The following is a 14,419-nucleotide window of genomic DNA, read 5'->3' on the forward strand; positions in this document are numbered from 1 at the left end:
TTTCTTTTCAAGTCTTCACGGAGGTGCGTCAACACTTGATGGTACTCTCTCCAAACACGTGTTTCTTCCAGATAAAACGCCAACAACCAACACAACGTGAGGAACATCAATCAGAGGGGGGCGATGTGGTTGCTTGGTCCGTTCAGTGAAAAGTGATGACCGGAGAGCATCGGGCGTATTAAAAGCCACGGAGGTCCTGCTTTCTGATTGGTCCGTTCCGGTGTCTGGTCTGAGTCTCCATTTTTCCAAACTGGACCGACCCTTGTGTTTCTTTTCCATAGGGTTAGGCTTGTAGCGTGAGAGAGAAAGCACAACCTCGGTTCGACCAATCAGAGCCCACCATGGCTCGAGCACGGTCTCTGATTGGTCGACAACCCAGGCTTCGGATTGGTCCGATTTCGATCCGTTTTTTTTTTTTTTTTCTGTAAGGGGTTCATGTCGATTCAGTTTCGATCCCCTTGTCATGCAAAAAAAAAGTTATAGAAAGTCGTCTCTGTACCCAAAGGGGAGCGTGTCTACAGGTAGGCCTGTGGTGTCGTCGTAGACCACACGTCGCTTGTCGTACACGGTACGATAGTCTTTTCGGGTGGGGCGGGTCACGAGTGCGTTTTCGTGCCGAGGTCCTTTTCGAATGATCTGATGAGGGTAATCCAAACTGATTTTCTCCTCCTCTTTCCCAGACCGTTGTCCCAGTATCAGTCCTTTCATGGTGTCAAAGTTGAGATGGCGTTGGTTTCGGTAATTCAAAGTGAACCCTCGCACTTTGCAGGTCGTGCGCGTTCCATCGGGTCTGGGGTTCATTAACTCATAGCCATAGTTTTTGGGACCTCCTGACACAAACGTCTTGATGGTGTTTCCGTCCAGTTCATCCGTAAACTCACCCAACGAATGACCCAGCTCTGGATTCGCGTCGTGGGGTCGATGAATGTAAATGACGCTGTCCGTGTCAAAGTACAAGACCCTGCGGCCCACCAGGGCAAGGGTTTCGTACAGCTTGAGACGTGCTTGGGCGGTGACCCAAGCAGCGATGGCGACATTGAAATGAGAATGAGGGGTTTGGAATTCTTTCCGCTGGGTATAGGTCACATCCACCATGTGTTCGTTGACAACGGTCACATCCTCGATGGTATTGCGATCATCCCTCCACAAGGCAAAGTACTGTGCAGGATCGTTCATATAGACGTTCTGACTGTAGTCTACCCGTTGCCCAAACTTGCCCCAGAGCGAATTCAGTTGCATCTTGGCAATCGTGCGGCGTCCTGGATTTTTTTCGATGCGGTCCTTGTCCAACCGAATGCCTTCTTTGTCGTAGATCTCCTGGATGTAAGCGTCGTGATCCGTACATCCTTCGGGGTATCCGCTGGCTTCGAGCTTCTCCTTGAAATGTCGATCGATGTAAGTGTCAAAGAGTCCCACTTGCTGGGTGTCGGGGTCATGCTGTGCAAAGGTGTCAAAATGCCAAACGTCGTAGATCTGAAGCACCCGGTAGTCATACTTCTTCACGGCTTCCTGGAGTTCTACGGTGGCGTACGTCCCCACCCATGACCTCTCTTCGTCCGTGTGCTCGCAGGGGGAGTCTGACCGGGTATCGGCACACGTACGGCACAAAGGACAGAGCAGTTTGCCACCCGATCTGTAAGGCAGTAGCGGATGGTAGAGTCGTTTCGGGGGTAGGACACGGCATTGGATCAGGCCTTTCAGTTCAAACAACGTGTCCACAGGGGGTTGATGGAGAAGGGTCGGGTGTCCCGTGGGAAACGCTCCGGTCTTACAAATGTAGGGATAAAGGGAACAAATATCGATGTACTTGATGGTTTCACCTTCTTGGGCTTCGTAGCATAATCGCGTGGCATTGGTGCGTCCTCCATAGAAGGCGTCGCGAGGGTTGAGCGGTCCGGGGACGTGACGACAGTGGGGTCCCTGCAAGAAAGCACGTAGAGCGGAGTCCTCCCGTTGCATTTTCGTAAACTCGTGCTCCCACAGGGCGACGATCCGTTTCACCTCAGGGTGTTGACTCAAGAGACTCAAGCGGTAGTGGGTGTCGGTGTAACGGGCTCCCAACGACGTGCCCAGGACGGGATGCGGTTCTCCACGTCGGGTCTTGTGACAGGCTTGACACCCATGCCAGAAACAGCCCAGGAATTCGTAGACGGTGCCTGTCGCTGGATCGTACCCATCCACGCTGTACCGATGTTGGCCCTCTCCACAGGTGAACTCTTTTTCATCGCCATTCCTGGCGTGCTGGAGGTGCAGATGGGGGTCCCTTTCCATCAGAGAGTGGAGCCAGTGCATACAGGCCTGGGAATAGTTTCTCTTGGGTTGGTAGCCTTGAGGTGGAAGAATGGCGATGGTATTGGGTTTCAGGTCGTGTTTTCGGAAGGATTTCATGGTGAACGCAGCAGCTGTCATCACTTCCACAAAGGGATCCATGCCCACCGAGTGGATGGCGTTCTGTCGGAAGTCGGCGCATCCCCGTCTCAAAATGTCCACATCGCTCTGGCAGTAAGCTAAAAGTTCTTCTTGTAAGTCGAACAAGGCTCCTTCTTGCACTTTTTGGGCATGCCAGTGGAGGAAGGCTGAGCGTTCCGCGGGAGACATGCCATCGGGATCGTACGTGACGGCTGGTGGATAGGGACCTCTGTAGGTCTGATTGACTCTCGTATTGAAAAAGTGTGGAAAGTACCCTTTCTTCATTTCTTTCAACCCAAAGCTCTTGGGAAAGGCTTTCAGGGGGTAAGGGATGAAATTTAAGCTGTCTTCGAAACACAGCCGTCCCAGGGTCATCTGCAAAATTTGTTGGCCATGTCGAATCTTGGTGGGGAGCGTCACCAGGAGGGGGGACAGCCCCTTCAGGATTAAATGTAAATCATAGGATCGTGCATTGTGGGCCATCACATAAATGCGATCCTCCTTCGGGACTGTATGGCACGAAGTGTTCTTGTTCTTTGGCTTCTTTGTATTCTTCACTTCCATGACCTCTTCCACCTCCTCCACCTCTTCCGTCTCCTCCGCCTCCTGCTGGGGTGATGCATGCCGTTGACGTTTGGTAGCGTCCTTTCTTGAGGGGGTGCCATCCCGTTTTCTTTTTTTCCCCAGGGGGGCTGTTGTCCCCTTGCGTGTGCTGCCCTCCTCTTCCTCCGGGTTGGGGTTCTTCTTGGGTATTTCACACAACGTGGTCAACCACACACACACATCATGTCGCGTGGTGGGCCCTCGAAACACGATCTCACGGCTGGGACCATACCCTTCTTCTCTCCATGGGCAGTGTTCGCACAAGTTCTTGCTCACTTCACTGATGCATCGTCCACATCCTAGTTGCACCACGCACAAATTTGGAATGTGTTCCCCCGTGTCTTGCATGCATTCAAAATCGTAGAAGACGTATTGGACGTCGTCTCGTACGTGATGTTGTTCCTCTTCCCCCTCCTTCTCCGTTTCCTCTCCCCCCTCCCCCTCCCCCTCCCCCTCCTCCCCCTCCTCGTTTTCTTCACGGAGAGGCGTCATGTAACAGCGATGATCTGGGGTCATGGGTTCTCGGCACACCAAGCAGGGATGTTCTTCGTCGAAGCACTCGTGGTGAACCATGGGGGTCTCCAAGACGCGGACCAGCTGAAAACAGTTCGGGCACCTGTGAATCGATTGACAGGCGCTGGGTTTTCCCTCTGACGGTGACTGGAGATGCCGGGTGTAACACGTTGGATTGGGGAACCAACCTTGACATGTCAAGCAAGGGATCCCGAGCTCTTCCTGGGGTCCGCAATAGCCAGAGTAGAAGCAGCGGTGACAGCGGTATTCCTTGGTGCAGGGATGGGTTTCGGGATGGTCGTAACGTTTGTCGCAGCGTTCGCAGTAATGGACAGACCCGTAAAAAGCGGACATGGAAGTGATGACATCGTAGTGCTGATCATGATGGTATAGATGCAGCACCGTGGCGTGAGGTGGAGCCTCATCACACTTGTACAACAGTCTCTGACCCACCTCTTGACTGTAGACTTTCAGTTGATAATGCAGGTGGGTCAAGGCCCGTCCCACGCGTGCGAGGTCGTCCAGCCCCCGACAGGGACCTTCAGGCAGGCCAAGGCGTCGAAACAAGGCCCGTGCCCGTAGGCCTTGAACGTCGACGCGATTCGTTCTCATCAGTCTCACTAACTGGGCTTTCCATGCTGGGGTCAGAGGGTGAGGCTTGTGGGCATAATGCTGTGCCACCACCAGGGCCCGTGCCAAACAGGATTGATCTTCGTTCTTGATCCGTACGATGCACCTTTTGCGTGTTAAAAAAGCTTCGAGTCCAATCACGTTTTTCACCCGGGGAGCACCACTGCCCGATCCTAACCTGTCGGGATCTGCGACGTGTACTAAAGTCACATCCATGGTGGCATCGATGTTCAGGTCTTTGTTGGACTGTTGGACTTTTTCCACGGCCTGCAAAATATCCGGCCCATGGAGATCTTCAAAACGTCGAAAGGGAATCCGTATGGGGGTGTTCAAAGCGGGATGATCGATACCTAGACCAATACGATCTCCCTTCTGACCTGACATCTGTTCATAAAAGTCATCGATCACCCTGTCAAATAAAGCTGGCAGTTCCAGGGGGACGCGTTCCGGTGGTACGGTGTCCAAGTAGTCTGGGTTGAAAGTCAAACGATAGGTATGATTAGCAGTTCTTAACCGTCTGGAGCGGGTGGTATCTTTCCTCTCCAAACGATAGGGCGTACTTTGGTTGCTCGTCATGATAACGATGTGTGTCTGATGAACGCCTGTACTCTAAGAGGGTCTGAACGTCTGATGGATGGACAACCCTTCCCCAAAACAGGATCGAAATCGGACCAATCCGAAGCCTGGATTGTCGACCAATCAGAAGACAGCCTCGACCAATCAGAAGGCAGCACCCGACCCGAGTTGTGCTTTCTCTCCCATGGTAAAATCCATTTCCTATGGAAAAGAAACACAGGGGTCGGGTCGTTTTGGAAAACCGAGGTGCAGGCCAGGCCCCGAAACGAACCAATCGGTGCGTTGCGTTTTGGACCAACCAGGAAGCACCCCATTTCGATCCGGTTCTTCCCCCATAAAACAAGAGTGGATTCGAATGGGTCAGTGTCACTTGTAAAATTGATGTGATAAAATCAAGAATGGCTGAAACAAAGAAGAGTGGTACGACGACGACGCGTAGCGAAGATGTGGGAATGGAGGGTACAGATACTCGTGCATGTTGGAGTAAGAGTCATGCCGAGGAGGCGGTGTCACTGCTCAGTCAAACACCATCGCACTATTATCTGCGCTTTGAAAGAAGGCTCGCTTCGTTTGAGACGTGGCCCACGCAAATGTATCAGACTGCTGAGGAGATGGCTCATGCGGGCTTTGTCTACACTCAGGGTGCCGATGGTGTGTGCTGTTTCCAATGTGGTGTGCGGCTGAGACAATGGGCACCCCACGACAATCCTTGGGCGGCACATCACAAGTGGTCCCCAGACTGCGATTACCTCAAGCTAACCGGGCTGGTGAAACACCAGAAGCAACTACAACTACACTATCTCTGCGAAGAGAAACAGAGGTACACGAATGACGTAGCAGAGCCGGCTGCCTAGGAGGACGACGTTTCCCGTGTCCTGCGTTCCCGTTCAAGTTCCCGTTCCAGTTCCTGTTCATACGGCCCTTTTCAGGGCCACCCATCTCACCCAAAAGACAACTTTCTACCTTTGCTTTGCCAACCCCAACCCCAATTTGAAAACACACACACACACACACAGGGCACGACGTTTGCATGGCAACACACAAAGTACATGACGTTCACATCGTGACACGAAGTCCATGACGTGTGCAAACTTAACGTCACGTAGGTGTATCGATCTTTCTCTATTCATCTCAATACGACACTACTCAATACACACACACACAGGACACCACGTTTTGCCTGACATTCCGATTGGCATGGGAGTGACACACACGTACATCACGTAGGCATTCCCACGTTCATGTCTACTTATGAAGGTCCACCTTCCTTTAGCATTCATTCCTTTCCTCCTTTCCTTCCTCCCTCCCTCCCTCCCTTCACCACCACCACCCTCCCTCCCTCCCTCCCTCCCTCCCTCCCTCCACCACCGCCACCCCCTGGAGGCGCGCGCCACCGGACACGGAAGCGCCACCCCTCTTGGAGGCGCGCACCTCCGGACACGGAAGCGACGCCCCTCTTGGAGGCGCGCGCCTCCGGACACGGAAGCGACGCCCCTCTTGGAGGCGCACGCCACCGGACACGGAAGCCACGCCCTCTTGGAGGCGCACGCCACCGGAAACGGAAGCGACGCCATCTTGGAGGCGCACGCGCAAAGTCCCATCATGCACTGCGCAGGTCACGTGACCGGAAGTGACGTCACAGAGGATGTGACGTCACTTCCGGTTCCATAATCCTGAGCGGTTCCATAATCCTGAGGTGTTCCATACCGCAGTACTTAACTACTTCCGGGACAAGCCGAACAGCGACTCGTGCCCCTCTCGTGGCCATTTTTGCGACCGGGTTCCGTCTTCGCGCAAACGGGCATACCTAAAACAATTGTCAACTTGTTGCATAATGGTTCACGCATTTTCCCCATATATTATTTATATTTTAGATGCAATTTAAAGCACATCGGGACGTGCAGAATTATACAGTATGATTGCATACATTAAACTGTGTCTTTGGTATATTTTTAGATGCAAGACATATGTAAAATCAAAAATTATTTCTGAGGGATTCTTTGACGAAGAACTTGAAATCATACGCGCATTCTGATTGGTTTGTCGTATTTTCGCACATAACATTCATCGATAGGGGGACGAGTCTTCTTGCAGGTTACGGAAAGGGGCGAGTGTTGACGAATGCTAAAGGGTGGTTAAGTTTACGAACTTCACAGTGCAAACAGCGACAAACGCAACCGCTATCGCTGTGTCTCCAGGAAGGAGAGTAAAGCCCCTGTTACACTATCAAATACAGAATATATATAGTAGGTGTATTCTGTACTATGTCCCTCATTCAGTCTTGCTTGACAACGGCATAAGGATCTATACCGAAACGTCGCCTTTTTACAGTATTAAAGAAGTTGTTATCCATAAAATTGTGCCTACCTTGTCATCCGCCAACTTCTAAGTAATGCCTATCAAACAATTTAAAGGGAGAGAATTCTGTCTGTCATACTTTCCACGCATCGGCGTCAACTCCGGGAATCACTTCCACCTCGCTTCCAAAACACCTCTACATGTCAAGATATCTTAAATATCGATTATCTTAATCACATTACATGGAATGTTACACAGGTTACACATGCCACACTTACCTGATTCATTGTAACTGCTTCTAACGTGAATCTTCAGATGGGACCCGTGAAGATCCGGGTTAGAATAGGATTTCAGCAACCCATGCTTGCTTTAAAAGGCGACTATGCCTGTAATAAGAGGCAACTAACGTTATCGGGTGGTCAGGCTCGCTGATGCATGTCATCGTATCCCAATTGCGTGTATCGATGCTCATGGTGTCATTCCTTGGATTGTCTGGTCCAGGCTCGATTATTAACAGACTGCTGTCATATAATAGCTGAGCGCGGCGTTAAACAAACGAACTTTATATTAATCGTACTTTATCAAACCCCCATTCATTAAAACTGACACCCCGATCCTTACGACCAGCATAGGTTAATTGGTGATTTTACTGCTGAATACATACTTAGTTTGAAGGCATTCGTCACGACTCGACCCTTTCCGTCACCTGATTCGACTTGTCCCGGAATGACACGAGTTAGCCACGAATGAGTACAAAGGTCGACTTTTTGATATGAGAGGACTGTGCGTGTATATTTTTCAAAGTTGGTTTCGAGACAGACCTTCACAATAATTATTTTTATGCACTCCAAGATTACGAGTGATCATGGGCAAGCTTGGTTCGAAAAGTAAATATAAATTGACGGTCCAAAGAAACTATATCTCTCAGTTGATTTTATCATATACATGTATTTAATTTTCAAATGAAAATATCTTAAGCGATATTCTATCCTAAAAATAGAGTGGACTGGCGCTAAGTCAGCACACAAAGAATACTTCTACTTGTATTTTATTAATATAATGTGATGTAAAACTTTTCAATTTGATGTAAGAATTGAAAATATAACAAACAACTGTTGATGGTATCTTGTACATCCTATCTTTGAAAATCAATAAATTTGCTTTGTTCGGCACATATTTACATTTCAAACATGGAAGGGGTCATGTGGTTGAAATTGCATTTCTTACCCCAGTCTTCATTGAACCAATTTATTTTTACACAAAATTACCCAGCCACAGATTACTGTTTACAAACTGTTGCAGGAATGAGTGATGGCTGAATAGACATAATCAAGTTTAACAACAGTTCTTTAAGCTTTTAATTACATAAAATACAAAAAACCACTTTCCTTTCTTTTGCCGCTCAGTTTAATTCATTGATATAACGGTGTGTAGGCTTATTACGAAAGGAAAGACGGAACTAATTCATTTTGTTAAATAGATTTTGTTTCTTCAAACCACACGAGGTTAAACTGTAACAAACAGCAGAACTCGTTACAATTCACAGAGGGAACTTAACAGGAAAAAAAAGCTCCCATCTTTTGTTTGTTGTTAACGCCGCACTAAGAAATATTCAACCTATATGACAGCGGTCTGTAAATAATCGAGTCTGGACAAGACAATCCAGTGATTGACATCATGAGCATCGATCCCCACAATCGGGAAACGATGACATGCATCAACCAAGTCAGCGAGCCGGACCACCCGATCCCGTTAGCCGCCTCTTACGACAAACTTATTCGACTCTTACAACCTAGTCGGATCTTCGTGTCGGTCGGGTAGCCTAGTGGTTAAAGCGTTCGCTCGTCACGCCAAAGACCCGGGTTCGATTCCCGACATGGGTACAATTTGTGAAGCCCATTTCTGGTGTCCCCCGCCGTGATATTGCTGGAATATTCCTAAAAGCGGCGTAAAACCGGTCGGATCTTCACGGGTCAGTGAACATAAAGAACACAGTAAAGTATGTAATTGTCTAGATCTGTAACCTATATCAGGTGTTTTTTTCTATCCTTCACTTCTATGAACGCCGCATAAGTACATTCCTGCTGTTTCAAAAGCGGGTACGGTGACCAATATGCTGCAATTCGCAGTGGAGTTGTGTCCCTTAGGTGTGCCAGAATCTTATAATCAATAGTTCGAGTCCACATATGTTGCCCTGATTATGAGTATTTGTTTACACCATAGCCGCGTTTGTTTGGCTTAACCTTAGCTTTAAATGTCTACAACCTCCATAACTTCCTCCTATATATACTAACTGACACTAAACTCATGATATGTAACCGCTAAATACTGTTCAAGGCGGCGTTAAACCCACCTCGTTAACATAAACAACCTATCACTCACCGTCTGAATCAAACAACTCTTGTACAGCCGGCTTCCCATACATACATGCATTGAGAACACACCTTCACCCCTATTTAAGACATCTTCCCGAGGCAAGTGAGTCAACTGACAAATAAAAGTCTAGTTAACTCCCTTGCCTCGGGAATGTGTATTGAAGATTGGAACAGAATATAGAAGGAAGGGAAAGTTCCATTGATCAATTGTTCCCATCGGACGCTGAAATCTAAATTCTAGAATTTGGATGCAGGCAATATTGATATTTTTGCAGTGCCATTATTTCAGTAAGCTAGGCATATCCAGAAATATAGTTGAGTATGCACACAAGTCTAAAAACTGTATTGATTGAAGTACTTGGCTTCTCCCCTCAAATAAATATAGGCATTTACAAGTAAATCGATCAGTCTTCCTTCTCACTGTCCGAAAAGTTTCGTGGCTGCGTGCGTCGTGATATAGTTTAACACTTCAAACACAGTTGCCCTTTCCAATATTGATTCCATGGAATAAACATATGACGTTCCTCTTGATATTAGTATGCAGTAAAACCCTTTAACTACACAGCTGGAAACATAAACTCCCGGACAAAAGAAAGTATACACTTGAAAATCGATTTGACCTAAATATTACAAACGTTATCAAAACGTTACGAGGCTGAAAACAGTCGCCAAAACACTTCAAACTTAACGTCCAAAACACAACTTATAATACCCGTATCAAATACATCACCATCGAATAACCATTTCTCGTCTGTTTCATTTTCAGTCAACATCAAACATGGGGGCATACTGCTCGACAGTTTATAAAGAAGGGACGATATAGACATCGTCAGTACTACTCACGGGTTGTGAGCGATGCGAGATGGAACGAAATATGTAAATGCCTGGAGCCTCCATTCGGTGCTAAACAAGAGACAACGGAGTATTTTGTTTCAAGTTTAGGAACGGAAATGACTGTACAAATCATCGCATTGGATTTGTACATTAAATCATCGATGCATCGGTAATCCGAAAACGAAGATCACAATAGGTAGAGTTGTGAAAGTGATTCAAAGCTGAATGGAACATTGACCCTGGCTACTAACATCGTGCATGGTGTCAATCATTCTATGTTCACTACTGGAACCATTCGTGACCAACTCGTGTTATTCCTGGACAAGCCGCGACTCGTGCCCCTCTCGTGGCCATTTTTGTGACCGGGTTCCGTCTTAGCGCAAACGGGCATACCTAAAACAATTGTCAACTCGTTGTGTAATGTTTCACATATATTTCCCAATATTTTATATATATTTCAGACGCAATTAAAAGCACATCGGGACATGCGGAATTAAACAGTATGACTGAACACATTTAACTGCGTCATGGGTATATGTTTAGATGCAAGACGTATGTAAAATCAAAAATTATTTCTGAGGGATTCTTTGACGAAGAACTTGAAATCATACGCGCATTCTGATTGGTTTGTCGTATTTGCGCACATAACATTCGTCGATAGGGGGACGAGTCTTCTTGCAGGTTACGGAAAGGGGCGAGTGGTGACGAATGTACTGGAACTAACAGAAATACGGAAATTCCATTGTCTGTTGCGTCATAATTGGCAAGATGTGACACCAACGTCACGTGGTCCTTTATATGACGTCATGATTGCCAAACCATTGCCAATAACGTCACATGACCCTGTCTATGACGTCACAATCATACCTTAGTTACTCTCATTCCTGGAGACAGAGCGATTGCGTCAAGTCACAGAAAATCGTTTCTCGCTGTTTGCACTGTGAAGTTCTTAAGCTAATCCCCCCGTGAGTTGAACATGGCTCCGGATTTGGTGAAGGTCGTATTCAAGCTGTACCATCTACCAGACAATGTTGAAGGATGCCTTAAAGACGAAGAGGGCAGAAGAAATGCTGTCAACGTGGCTCTCCTTGGCTCTATCCGTGGGCTTGGTCGGTGGAAACTTGAAAAACAGCTTATTGCAAAACCTTCCTCTTCTGAAACCGATGTGTTGGAAGTCACAGCTGAACTTCCGATGTCCTCGTCCTTCTAATGGTCGCGGCTTGTGACTGATGACAAGAAAGTCCTCTTCTGGGACCCGCACAAGACAGAAAGTAAAAAAAATAAATTCTCTGCATCTGCCTCAAAAGTGTCAATTGTATGCTTCAAGAGAACCCTGATTTGGAGAAGGTCACAAAAGGCAAATAGCTTTTCTTTGATTTCGTTTGGTTTAGTTTGTTGTTTAACGCCGCACTCAGCAATAGTCGAGCTATGTAACGGAGGTCTGTAAATAATCGAGTCTGGACCAGACAATCCAGTGGTTGACATCATGTGTATCGATCCACGCAATTGGGACACATGGGACACATGCATCAATTAACCAAGTCAGCGAGCCTGATCACTCGATCCCGTGAGTCGCATCTTACGACAAGCATTGTCGCCTTTCACAGCAAGAAGGGTTGCTGAAGACCTACTCTACCCCGGATCTTTTACGGGTTCTTTTCTTGGAAATAGATTAGACTAGAATAAAAGAATAGTTGATAAAATACGGTGACAAACTGATAATCAGTTTGTTGTGGTCTAAGTCTATTGGAATGAACTGGATCTTGTATTTCAGGACCCGACTGTCCCACCACGAAGGGGTGAGGTATGCATCGTGGGGTCGGGATCCCAACTACTTTGACTCCTGGACCTGCGCCCTGAAGCTGGAAACTCACTACCACTGTGAGGCAGGGGAAGCACTTGCTGTTGTAGGCTCGGAGCCATGTCTTGGATCCTGGAAGTCCAAGAAAGCATTGATGGCTCACGAGTACCCGGAGAAATCTGGCCACTGGCGGGTAGGTAGATTAGTGCAGCAATAGGTTTGTTCTATAGTCACGACGGCTACGAGATAATTTACAACATATAATTTGGAGACTCCATAACCTTGCGTGGTATTTGAAAAGAAAATTTCTTCATAATTCAACAAAATGCATAAACATCTATTGAGCTCCGATGTATTTCCAAGCGTTACATGATAATGATATACGTTACTCTCAAATTCATTTCCCATTAGAGCTACAATCGTATTCATATTTTAGATATATTCCGATTTCAGTTAGAAATCCCGAAATGACGTAATTGTAATAATTCATTCCATGTTTTTCTTCAGGCAACTACTCTACTGGACGTCCACCGTGACTACGAGTGTAAGTGTAGGTGGCCAGGTTCTATGATGTCGTGGAGAACTGTGATGATCTTGTGACCTCGGAAATGAGTCACGTGATGTCTAGCTGGCAGTCACGACAGGAGAAAAACAAGAAACCGTTTGTCAGTAAGTACAGATATGTTGATTAATTCATCTGCTGTTTCATAAAAGAGGGGTTGATGGTCCAGTGCTTTAATTTCCAGTGCAGAGTTAAATCCCTTAGGTTCAAATCATGTTAATTTGGGTCAAAGTATGAACATTTGTTCTTCAGCACCACATCCGTGCTTGGGGTTTTAAAGGTGTGCGTCACGTTTGGCTTTCCTTTCACATTAAGCAAACAAAACAAACATGTCGTGTGTCATCCAATCACTAGTTCGCCCCGTGAAGATTCTGGGTTAGAATTGATCTTCAGCAAGCCATGCTTGTCGTAAGAGGCGACTAACGGGATCAGGTGGTCAGACATGCTGACTTGGTTTATGCATGTCATCGTACCTCAATTGTGTGGATCGATGCGCATGATGTCAATCACTGGATTGGCTGGTTAAGACTCGATTATTTGCAAAACGCCGCAGATGGAATATTGCTGAGAGCGACGTTAAACAACAAACAAACAAACTTATCACTAGTTCATGAAACAGGCTTTCATTATTTTCTGCTAAGTCAAACTTGTGTTACCTTGGTGAATGAAGAACTACTGGTAAAATCGGCTTAAAAGCCTGACCCCAGTGAACTGCCAGAGGTTGAACAACATTATTCAAAATTATCATAGTGGTCAACGCCTTATCGGCTTCACGTGTAGGTCGGGTAGCCTAGTGGTGAAAGCGTCCGCTCGTCACGCCAAAGACCCGGTTTCGATTCCCGACATGGGTACAATGTGTGAAGCCCCCGCCGTGATATTGCTGGAATATTGCTAAAAGCGGCGTAAAACCATACTCACTCACTCACTATCTGCTTCACTCCGGCACTCCGGCACTCCGGGCGTTTCTCCTTACCCTTTTCGCCAACACCTGATGTCATTACTGATTTTCAGTGATCCATTCATATTATTTTCGCCGCAATTTCCTTTTTGCAAATGGAATCTGTTTCGTCGGATAATCAACATAGGCTATGCTCTGACGTTGACATTTAATATTTCCATATCATGCTAACACTTCGTGCTATAATTGAAATACTGTTTCAGTGTTAATCCCAACTCAATCACTCACTCAAAATGTATGACACACGAAGCCAGAGCAGTGTTTGTGCATCTCTGCAGGTGTGTCTCGCGGTCTGCCCATTTTCCCAAGGCTGTTCTCTCCACTCTGTCTATCTTGTCCGTAGAGATTGTAGATTGTTCCTGCACAGTTTTAAAAACTTCATCTGCAGTAACAGAAACTTCATCTTCAGTAACAGAAACTGAGAAAAAGGCAGCTTTGAAACCAAGGAAACAAAAAGAACAGAGGCCAAGAAGTCACAGGTAATTTCTCATTATGGTTTTTGGACTTGTCTGTCACGTGACCAACTTTCTGACTGACTGTTACTACAGGTTGGAGTAGATGCGCTGTCATGGATACAGAACTGAAGATAAAAGCGTATTTTCTGAGAAGAGTTTGTAAATACACCTATATTGTGAATACTGACATAGGGTCATCTTGTAAATATCACCCAAATTCATCCAGATATATTGTCATTGGGATACTAAATTACAAATCATGTTATGAATGTAAATATATAGCTGGTTGTGTAAATAAAAACAACATTTTATTTGTACATATACCATATACATCTGAATTAAACTTAAATAAAATACCAGTCAGTGTTGTGGTGCTTTCATCTGGAGCCAAACAATATAATGGAC

The 14,419-nt window shown here is 46.5% G+C and overlaps 1 pseudogene; it reads left to right on the forward strand.

Annotated features, from left to right (window-relative positions):
• Positions 1-11,214: 11,214 nt before the first annotated feature.
• Positions 11,215-14,117, forward strand: LOC139443044 (uncharacterized; annotated as a pseudogene).
• Positions 14,118-14,419: the final 302 nt, after the last annotated feature.

The sequence above is a fragment of the Haliotis cracherodii genome, unplaced genomic scaffold (assembly GCF_022045235.1).
Source record: "Haliotis cracherodii isolate W230 unplaced genomic scaffold, xgHalCrac1.p SCAF_5, whole genome shotgun sequence".
NCBI lineage: Eukaryota > Metazoa > Mollusca > Gastropoda > Lepetellida > Haliotidae > Haliotis > Haliotis cracherodii.